Here is a 12,201-nt window from a genome sequence, read left to right on the forward strand (position 1 = left end):
TAAAGTTTAACAGCTTGCTGATCAAATATGAGATATTGGAATCCACCCTTAAAGATGATATTTACTTCCAGCATTCCCTGACCTATCAGTATACAAGGAGGAAAATGCAATTTCACATTTCTGCATTTGAATAGCATTCATGGTTAATTAGGTTACCGGTATCACTGGCAGGGCTTAATATTGTCCCTTAGGACCAGATCTTTTACCACACTGTGTACAAATGATAACCCTGAGTATCTGTTCTATCCTCTCCATCAGTACTCTGCTGTGTTCTGCTGCTCTACAAAAATAAAAAATGCTTAAAAGAACAAAGAAAGCAGTAGTGGCAATTTTATCCACATGGCATTTATGCTGTCTAACATACTGAGAGCAACTGGATATTTAGGGATTTCTGAATTAATCTCAGCTAATTCTGAACTTCTAGAGTTGCTGGATCTTCTTCTGAAATTTTACACTGTTTTGTACACAGATGCTTTTTCTGTTCTGTCTCTGACTCTCTCATAGCATCAGTGTCCAGAGAAAGAATCAGTCCTGAAAGTTATATCAAAATTTCATTTTGTCTGACCAAACTGCAGCATGTACATTCATAAAGTCATGTTTTACTTCCTCCATAACTTTGGTAAGACAGTAGACTCCAAGCCACAACAGCAGTTTCTCATTTCTAAATCTACAAATTTATTTTTGTGTTGTCTGAAACCTGCGCCCTGAAGAGACTGCACTTGGAATTTCTTTGTGCAGAAATTTAAAAAGTGTAAGTATTTTACCATGGTCCTCTTCTACACAGAAATCCACCAGAAAAGAGAAGCTTCATATCAAAATAAGATTAGAAGTCTCTCAATATGAGGCAGCAAAAGACACAAAAGCGTAATGCTGTTTCCCTTTTTCCTGTAATTCCAGAATTGATGTGACTGTGGTGATGTCCATGAGTAAAAATGGACATGACTTCTCCAAGATTCTCCAAACCACTCACTTGCCACCTGGAGAGGACAATTTGAGGCAAAAAAGGTGAAAAGGGTGGGCTGGGATCAGAAGCAGGTGTTGGAAACAGTGATGAGATAAGAAAAGGAATGCTAGCAGCAACAATATTAATTAAAGAGAGTAAAAGAAATGAGTCACAGAGAAAATCTCCCTGAAAACAGACAATACCAGATGGATCCCTCAGCCTTGGTTTCTCCACCAGGAGGAATCCCCACTCCCCAGTAGAGACTCCCCCTTTCCCCCACACCTGGAAATGATGTGAGTCAGTACAGAATAACCTCAAGGTCTTTGCTCTGCCCCTCCTGGGAAAAAATTAACCCGGTCCAGACCAGAACCAGGCCAGGACTTTTCAAATATGATGGACAGAACTGATTAGAAATTACATCTTATGTATGTAATTGAGTTGAGCAGTCATAGCATTGTCTTAGTGTCCATGAATGAATTTAAATGGACATAGAAATAGATCTCTAGCTGCAGCTGTATTTCCCTGCAAACCTTGCAGATAACTAGTAAAAATAAGTCATTGTTTTCTACTACACAGAATTCTCATATACTCCTTAGCTAAATTTTTTAAGAATTTCAGAAATAACTGTAATTGCTGTTTGGTCATCAGAGAATCTAATTATTTTTCTTGTCATGTTCTTGAATTATTTTCTGTCACTGATGGAAGGATTGTGTTTTTCTTTCTAGTTTCAAAAGTATAGGTCCTACAAAAGATTTTCAGTAAAGATTATAACTGTATTCTTTTTTTCCATTTTAATTGTGTTTAACTGTGCTTTTCAACTCAGGAAAGTAAGCAGGACAAGACACAGGAGGTCAAAATACTATATTTTCTAAATAATTGTTTAGAATTTTTTTTCAAATTCAGAAAATATTCAGTTTTTATTCAAATTCCAGAAAAGTGGTATATTGCAAAACACAGAAACACGCAGCACCTTTTGGGTGTCAGAGTACCTTCTTTCAGATTTATTAGTACTGAAGAAAGCTAACATAAGATTTATATAAGCAAATTCAGTCCCAAGCTTTGTGGCTTCACTGACGTTATGCCTGTGAGGACTTAATTACATTTTCTGCTGAGCCATCCCAAAAACTTGCATGAACTTTTTGTTCTTGAAGAAGTTGCTAAGCACTTTTTTCCTTCACCAACCTCTTCATCCCCCTCAGAAAGGGCCAAGCCCATTAAAATTTGATCCATTAATTTTTTACAGTAAGTTAATTGATGGGATATTAAGGCTACAAAAGTGGGCAATTACTCTCTACTTCACCTCTTCTTATCCTCCAGTTGTCATTGCTTGAGAAATGAAATGCTTGAAAGTGGAATTGCCTGTTTCAAACCAAGCCTACAGAATGGCAGGGGATCCCCTTTTCTTTAATCCAGGCTGACACTAATCAGACATAACCCTGCATCTGAATGCTGGATGGGAACACAGATGGAAGATTTTCCAAGTTTGAATATTTATCTGGAGATGCTCACTACAGCTTTGGCAGGGAAATGTTATATTCTATTGATTTAGGTAGAAATATAATTCCACTTTTAAAGTGAAGAGAAAGTTTATATACATATTCTAATAACTGAGGGTCCAATTTTGATCAATGAGTAGTGCAAATGATGACAATTCCTAATCTGTGTCTCTCCCCTACCCTATTAGCATACATTAACATCTATTGATACATAAATAGATTCACTTATTAAAGATTATTTTATGGTCTTATGGCGTACATTTCATTTTTCTAGCAGATGGTGCTTTTTGTTGCTGATCACATTTGTTTTCTCGTAGGAAGTGCAACACTATCGACATTAAACCAAATTTATTATGTGAAAATAAAATAAATTCTTGCATTCTGCATAGGGATGTTAATGTTCCCAGGAGTCCTGACTTTGTCTGAAAAGGTACAAACTGAAATATTCTTTTTTATTATTTTTTACAGTTACATTGCCTAAAATGTTTAATCATGGCTTTCATTTTAAAATCTGTACTTTCCATTTCCCCACAATGCTGTTGTAAAGGCGAGCTGTCCGACAGAGCCACTTTGGTGTTGCAAAGCACCAAAACCACTTTTGATTTTCCTTCAAATCTTCCCCCCACTCAATTAAATGGTGTTTTTATTCTATAAACATAATAAGAAGTCAAACTTTTCTTTTCCCACTTGCACCTTAGTACAGAGGCTTCCCAGTGCCCCAACCAGTGTTTTTCTGCGGACTGTGCCTATATTTAGGTATTTTAAGTCACATACTAGAAGAAGGGATAAATCAAAAACTTCACAAAACCCAGAATACAACAATTTACATTTCAGATGTCAGGACAAGTCCAGACAGTATCAATTTACCTATGAAAAGTGAAGTCAGGTGAGAAAATTCCCTGGTGCCAGGGATCAGCTGTTGTGGATTAAACACTTCTGCTGCTGAGGTTGAGTTTTGCAGGGGAGTCCTGCCCTGTGACCCCAGAGGGGATGAGCAGGTGGAACAGCCCTAGGGACTGAAGGAACTTGGGGATGCTGTGGATGAAAGGCTGGACATGAGTCAGCAATGAAAACTCAAAACCCAGAAAGCCAAAATTGTATCCTGAGCTGATCCCCCAGTGTGGTTGGAGGGAAAATGGGGGATTTTGCCTCTCTGGCCCTGTGTTCAGGTGACACCCCACCTACAGAGCTGCTCCAGCCCTGGGGAAGAGGGGGAGATACTGAAGAGCACAGAGGAGGCACCAGGATGGTCAGAGGGATGGAGCAGCTCTGCTGGGAGGAAAGGCTGGGAGAGCTGGGATTGTTCACCTGGAGAAGAGAGGACTCTGGGGAGAACTTATTGAAGGAGATTTTTAGGAAGATGGGGACAGACCTTTGAAACCCTTCTGGCTTTAAACCAAAGATGGGTCAATTCAGGAGAGATATCAGGAAGAAATTTTTACAGTGAAATGCTGGAAGAGATTGCCCAGAGAAGCTGTGGCTGCTCCATCCTTGGACGTGTCCAAGGCCAGTTTGGAGCACCCTGGGCGAGAGGAAGGTGTCCCTGCCCATGGCTGGGGTGGTACTAGATGGGCTTTAGGGTCCCTTCCCCCCCAAAGCATTCTGTGAATCAAAGGGGCAGCTGTTATGAAAAGAAAAGGGAAAGTTCTCCCTTCCATTTCTCTTAACCCATCCAGAACCCTCTTTTGTCCCCACAAAACCTCTCAAACAGCCCAGGAAGGCTGTATTGCATCTTTGCCCAGATAAACTCTGCCAGAGGAATGCACTGGACCATTGCTTCTTCTCCAAGTGTTTATTATGACAAAAACCAGGAAGCCTTTATCTCATACTTTTTCCTTAACCTCTGCTCTGCTAATTGCTGGTCTTGGATTAGAAATTTTAACACCTGAGAAGAAAGCTAACCAAGTAGTCCATTTGAGATTCAATTCTTCTTAAAAGGGAGGGCAGATGTTCACCTGTTTGCCTCTCAGAATCTCTGATACCTCTGGGCTCTCCTTAAAAAAAAAACAAACTATTCTTTCTTCACCACTTTTACACTGTCCTGTACACAGATGCTTTTTCCCCTCCTCTTCAGTCAGCTGTTCATACCCTCACTGCTGTTTTAAAGTTCTGCCTGAAGAGTATCCTTATCTTTCAATTTTCCACTTTTTTCTTACCCTTGGGCTATTTGTCCTTTCACTAGGCCTACTATCTGGTAGAGAAAAGTAGTCTCTGTATAATGAAGATATTTTGCTTTGGGACTATCTCTGTGCCATAAATCTGTGCACAGATATTTCGGGTGAAGTCTCCTTTTATATCCTATTGTACAAAGTCCAGCTATTCTTCCACATCTCCTCCAATAAGTTTTACTGTAAGGGTATCTCTTCAAACAGGTCCTAAAATTTTTGTTAGGGAAGGGGTTTGATGTTGAGCTGCAGATTTTATCATGTGTATTTTCTGCTAAAAGCTAAATCAATTCCATTGCAGAGAACATTTTTGAACTTATTAGCATGGATAGGTTATCTGCAAGATGGCATGACAAAATTATTTAGTTTCTAAAGTTCTTTATGGCACAACCTGCCTGTGTTCAGTAGCTAAGTGCTCCTTTGAGTTGATGCACAACCTGTTTTACTCTGCAGCATGCAACAGCTATTCATCTATCTACTAATTCCATCCAAATTACTTCAAGTTGCTGACTTCTACCATAATTTAAGCTATTATATCTTTATTTTTCAATTAGCTGTTATTGTATAAAATACCTTATCTTACACTGGCATCTGTCTTTCCTTTTTAGGGTAGTTTTGAAGTTATATTTTTATCCAAGGTCTCAGTTTCCTTTGTGGATATTTGCAGAGCCTGGTTTCTCATTCCTAATGAGGAATTTCCTTATTTCCAATGCTTGCCTAAAAACATTTTTTAATCTTTTCCTTTATGTAATTTACTAAAAAAGAAAAGCAAATGAGGCTTTGTGCTTGTTCTATATGGATCTACCTTTTCATTGATATATCTCACTTCTAGAGACATAATAGATGCCAAAATGTCATTTACCTTCTTGCTGCTACCAGACATTGTGCACATAGCTGATTTATCATCCTTAATCAATCCCAGCTCTTGTTACTAACAGAGGCTACAAAACCTACAGTTACAAAACCTACAGTTTTGTAGGTTAATATTTTTATTTGTGCTGTAAAATTTGCATCATGCGGTTCTGTGTCCATCTCCATTTTTCCTTTCAGGGGGAATAGCCACAATCCATTGCATCACTCTGGAATTTAGGACCATGGCCTAGGGATGCTTTGCAGGATAATTATTTCCTTGCAGCTGTTTCTGCACTTCTGTCAGCTTCTCATTCTTTCCCCCCTCTTTTTTTTTTTTTTTTTTTTTTGTTTTTTTCATTCAGGTAAATACAATTACTCAATCCAGCTGATGCCTTGGAATTCAAATGGCTAGAGATGTTTGGGAATCTCTCCTAAATCCAGTGATATAAAATACAGAATTTGTAGCTCAAAGAAGGCCTCATTAGGCCAAGTAGTGCCAGGGGTCAGAAGTCCATGATATATTTACCAGCCCAAAAAGTACTCAGCAGGATTTGCTGGGAAAAGCAACTCATCTGCAGTGCCTGTGTAGAGCACTCTGTGTCCTGAGCAGTTTGATGTTAAATTTCTACACTCAGGAGTTGTCACAATATCTGTGTCCCCCTCTTCACAACATATTTCTTAATAGAAGGATATAAATTATTCATTTAAGTAACAAGGTGAAATCTGAACTTTAGCTCCCTGAATCCTATGATTAAGGCCTGTGAGCAGCCACCACGGCAGAACTGTTCATTTTCTTCCTAAAAATTTTCCAGAATTCCATGTCCCAAACCCATTTGCTTATTCCTCTGATTAAAGGGGTAGGTAGGAAGAAGCTAAAGCACAAAAAAGGGGAAGCAAGTGAATCTTCCTGTTTGAATCACAGCTGATTAATTTAATTTGTACGTCCCTTGCCAAAGCACCACCACCAGCAATCTTCATTTCCTCTTGAGTCCCCAAACACCACCACCAGCAGAAATCTTCATTTCCACTTGAGTTGCGACAGAACAAAACAAACCATTTAGGAACAGCATGCGAATTGGTGAGCTGTCAGGTCACAATGAGTGTTTTGTTTGCAAAACATCCATTTAGAACCTCATTACCCCAAATGAGCTCCACCTGCACTCCATTATAACAGCTTCATTCTTTTGTTTTTTAAAGTGTAGCAAAATTTCACTTATCTAGAATAAAATCTGTGAAACTGAAGGCAATGGTGTTGGATGGGCCAGTTTAAATAAAGGTTTAGCTGGGTGGATGAAGCAGGTAACAGGAGTAAAAATGTAAAAGTGATGTTGTACATGAAATACTGCATCATTATAAGTAATAGGGTCAGAGGCACTTCTGCTGTCAAGTGTCTTCTGACCTTGCTCAGCTCTTATGCTGCAAAGATTTTTGTAAGCTCAGTGTATTATTCAATGTTTTGCCAGGAAACAAAAATACTTTGTCTCTTTTGTTCATGAGAAACTGATTAATTTCCTTTGATTCATTAAAAAAAACCTTGAGGACAGTGAAAGAGGTCACTGAAGATAAAGACAGGAACTCCAAGGGGTGAGCATGATTCCCTCTTTGCGCAAGTCATATTTATCATAGAAGTTTTGAAATATAGAAAGTTGATATTTTCAATTTTAACAAACAATTGTTTAGCAAGTACTGTAAACTTTCCTCTTACTCCACCTCATTTTCCAAACACTTGTAGAGATGCTTAAGAGGCTGAAGCATTTTCACTTGTGCCTTGTCCTCCCATTTGATACCTTCCAACCAGATTTTCTTCCAGTCAGCTCTTCGGACCCTCACCACTGTTTCAATGTTCTACCTTGAGAGTGATTTTATCTTTCGATTTTCCACTTTTTTCTTACCCTTGGGGTGTTTTCCCACAGTACCTGCACCCTGCTAGGCTGAAGTGTTATTTTTCTGCAGGGTTTTTCAGTGCCTTATCATGTTTTCTTCCAAATCTTAAAAAAAAAAATTATACAATTTCATATATATGAGAGGCACCAGGCCCTGGTGACTATCCAGCTGCCAAATAATTAATTATTCTCTAATCATAAAGTCATACAGAAACATCTCCCAGATCATTCTGTCTGTAGTTTAGTCAGAGACAGTACATTCCCAGTTAAGTGTTTTAGTCTTGGATAAATAAACAATATATAGGAGCCAGCATCACCATCAGGACACAGGATTCCTGTGCAGCTCTACTTGAGTGTAATCAAATCTGAAGGGTTTGTGTAAGCCAAGAAAAGAGACTGCTCCCAGAGACCCTGCACAGGCTCTGGCTACTCAGCTTTATAACTACTTCTGATTATTACTAAGAATATTTGAATTGTTTTCTTTAAATGTGCAGTCATACCCAATTTTTAGCATCTTCCAGCACAGAAGAAATGAAAATTCTTTTCGTACCAATGCAGCTTTCCCTATACTTTACTAATAAGATTTTTTGCCCTGAACTGTCTGTATCACATATATTACATATGCAAAAATTCATTAGTACAGGTTAGCTTTGAACCTGCCAGTCAATGCAAATTATATTAAATGATATGTGGTGGTTTATATATTTGAATTATTGCCGCCACCACCAAATGAAAAAATATGCTACTTCAAAGCAGAGAGAAGACCCATGGCATAGAATAATAAAAAAAGAGCCAAAGGGTTTATTAAATTTGACACCTAATCTTTCCATCAAGCTTATAAAAATGCTGCCGTTCTGCAGTACTGACCTGGAGCATTACAGCAGCACTACTGCAAGATGTAGAGTTCTCAGCCACTGCTGTAAAAATGCCATTTTAATAAAAATAGTGAGCAGGTGGCTCTTATTTATTTTGCCACACAGCCACATCTCTGCTGTGGACCATTCTAAAAAGCTGCTGCACTTCAGGATGTGAAGCACTGTCATGAATCTTGGCTACAATTGTAATTAGAGGGCACACTTCGCCTGAAAGCAAGAGGTTAATCCTGTGGTGTTAAGAATTTTGGTACTTATTTAACATGATAACAGTAAAAGGTACAATCCCACAATATGCCAATGCTGCAAAAATGCTGTTTTAATAAAAATGGTGAGCAGGTGGCTCTTATTTATTTTGCCGTACACACAGCCACATCTCTGTCTTGAACCATCCTGAAAGTCTGCTGCACTTCAGGATGTGAAACACTGCCGTAAATCTGGGAGAATGGCTACCATTGTGCCATGATTAATTTCACCAGAAAGCAAGAGGTTAATCCTGTGGTGTTAAGGATTTTGGTACTTATTTAGCATCATAACAGTAAAAGGTACAATTCCACAATATGCCAAACTCATGGAACCTTGTCAAAAAGCTGTTGCACACACAAAGATCCAGAAATGACTTCTGGGTTTAGTCACATTAATCTTCGAACTGTGCAATAGCTCAAGCTTTGTGCTTGCTATAGAAAACCCTCATTAGTAATACAGTGGAAATTATTATTTAAAAAGAACATTTTAGTCCCTCCTGTTTTCTTTAGCACTAGGCCTACCTTCCCAGTGTTCTTCTGTATCCCAAAGCTGGCATCTTTGGCCTTCTTAAAGTTTTGGGTAGGTGGGATTAACCATGTGCAATTACCACCTTAGACATTTCCTGGGAATGTTGTGAGGTGAGGAAGGATTTGTTCTCAGTCTTGGAGTCTGCCTGAGACTTTTACTAATAATAGTTTTTGGGGTTTTTTACTAGTAATTCTAAAAATCATACACCTTGGGTGACCAGCTCGCAAATAGGTTTGTCAGGTTTCAGTGTATAACTTTCCTACAAGAAGTTGATTTTTCCCTATGGTGCTCAGCACAATGATCATGTGCTAATTTAAACATTTTGGTGAATGTAAATTAGTGTGTCTTTCAAGATTTTAATTTCAGTACCTAAATTGGGCCAGATGCCTAGTTGCTTTAATCCATCTACTTCTGACAAAATCAATTATTCTGATACAATACCAATGTGGGATTTTATCCACTACAATTTTATCAACCTGTGGTCAGCAAAAAAACTTTCAACTATTTTTGCTGAGGATGGAGATAAGACATTTATTTCAAAGGCTTTCTATTTTTAACTGTGGCTCTCTTGTTTTCTTCCCTCTTCATGGATGAATTTTGTGAGATGTTGGATCTGTCAGCTGAAATGACAAATTTCTGCAAAAATCTCTGTTAATTTTTTGCGATAGCTGAGTGTATAAAAAACTGTAAGTAAGTACACAGATAACAGATATAGTGAGTTTCGTTGCTGTGCTTTTCCAGTTCTTTTTATTTTCTTTTTCTACAATTCCTTTAGTATGTATGTGCTATATATTAATTTTCAAACTCTTTAACAATTACAGCATGGCCTTAAAGTTAACATCTAATAGAAGATCTGTTTACCTATGTTCCTTACCAAACTCTTCATTAGAATTGACACTTTCGACTCTATCATTTTTTTAATAAATTGGGGGTTCAAAATAAATTAACAGCTGTTTTTCCCATTGAAAGTTTGATGACAGAGATATGAGCTTATGTGACCTTGTACTGATTTAAAAGGTCTCCCTGGTAGTAGCTGTGTTCTTTTTCTCCACTATAAGGTCATGACACAAATATATTGGAGCTTTTTACCATGAAGAGACCCTATTAATGCTCAAGCAACTACCATGAAAGGAGAGTTGGGTTAATACATAGTGGTGTGTGTCAAATTTTTAATTGTAGTGCCAAGGAGAATTTATATCTCTTGTGTTTCTAAATTTTACTCTGAAGAACTAGATGATAAATTAATTTATAGTGTTCTTATTCTGTTGAAATAGATGATAACAGGCATATATTAATGCATAAATAGATCAGAAAGGAAATCTGAGTAGTTAAACCTTTGCTGAAGATGGTACAAGACATCCATTGAAATGAAACTATTATTGTTTGTGGCTCTTTTATTTCTCTTATTTTATAAGTATTTCCTAGGAGATATCAAGAAAAAACTGATTTGGGAGAAAATAGTGAAGGATATATGTGGTTTTAAAGATCAGGTTTCTCTGAACAACCTGTGCTGATTGTGCCTCCCAGGACTGGAACTTCTGATGGTCAGGTGCTCTCAGTTTGTGCCACTTCGACTGACACTTAGATGCAATAAATAGGAGCCCTAACTGTTTTTTTTTTCCCTCCAGGTAAATAAAATAAGGGAATATAATTTGAATCCAAACCAGGAGTGGGCTTTTAAAGTGCATCTGGTCATCAACATCAATTATTGCACTTTGGTTTTCAGCACCAAGCAATCCTGGAGCTCCCAAACTGGAATCTTTACTAATAAAATCAAACTAAAAGACTAGCTGTAAGTGTTAGCAGGCAGACAGGCCACAGTTTTCATCTATCTAATGTAATTTCACCTCTCTACCTGAAAAAATCATGATGAGGTTTCCACATCCTTAACACTTTTGTTGTACAGATCCCCTCTGGCTATGCTCCACCTTTTGGGAATATAGGACTTTCCAATCCTTAGTGGGCATTATAAAGTCATTATGGTTGGAAAAGACCTCAAACACCACTGAGCCCTTTAACATAGGCTGGTGTCTCTAATCCACAAATCCAGTAGACAGCTCAAGGGAGGTGGAAAGAAAGGTTTAATGCCTTTGCTGGCTGTGATCTCTCAGTTAGCAGCATGCCTATATAATTATATAATAACATATTCTGTGCAGCTGAAGGAAGAATGTTCTGCATCTCTAACCCTTGAGCCTACACCAAAAGCTCAGAAGTAGTTGCCATTTTAAGGCTCTGTTTATATCCAGATTTCCACAGACAGCTATGGTTCCAACCTCTGCAGTGGAGAGAAGCTGCACCGCATGGTGCTTGAAACCTCATTTTCAAACCAAGCTTGGGCCCTTCTGGGTCTAAACTCCATGTGAAGACAGAGACCATCTTGCTCCTTCCTTTGGACCAACAGTTCCCAGACTGGAAATCATGCTTCTGGAAGTGTGATTGCAATTGGTGTTATGAGTTCAGCCACAAAGATAACATGAAAACTGCTATCCCAAAAGTCGTGTTTACATGAAATGTGAAAAATGTAAATTATTACTAAGACAGTCCTAAAACCCTCAAAGACAGGCTTCTTAGTGTGGAGGAAATATGCTGAAGTAAAGGCACAATTTCCCATTTTGTGTAGCCAGTGTATACAAAAGAAAACAATCAACTGCATGGTTCTCTATTGGTCCCCTCTTTTGAAGCCTTTATTTTTTGGCAGCATTTGGGGGTTTTTAAAAAACTGAATGGAAGTTACTTTTCAGCCTGAAATTAAAACAATATTATTTACCACCTTCAAGAACTGCCCAACTCTCCAAACTTCTGTGATTTGCATAGAAAGGGAAAATATTAGATTTTTATGTCATGTGCTCTATTGTGCAGTTTCTTGTCTCAAAATCCCACTTGGAGAGAAGCTTAGAGTGCTTTTTCAGCCTGTCACTGTGCAGGTGGTGTCACTAGGATTGCAGAATAGAGGCAAATTATCAAAGCTAATAATCTCCTAGGCAATACTCTACTGTGGCTCTCTCAGTGAGAGCTGATGAAGCTGCCATACAAAGTGGGGACCTCTTCTCCCTTGGCTTTGGACTTAGTTCATTGCCTGCATCGAAAACTTATGAGAGGTGCTTGCCAGAGTTTGGGGATTTTCACCCTAGTGATGTTTTTAAAATATTCTAGAGCAGACTCTGTTCACATACTATAGGCTCTCTATTTACATAGAGATTTTGGCTACACCTCAGA

Source organism: Ammospiza nelsoni, chromosome 9, assembly GCF_027579445.1.
Source record: "Ammospiza nelsoni isolate bAmmNel1 chromosome 9, bAmmNel1.pri, whole genome shotgun sequence".
In the NCBI taxonomy this organism is placed as follows: Eukaryota; Metazoa; Chordata; class Aves; order Passeriformes; family Passerellidae; genus Ammospiza; species Ammospiza nelsoni.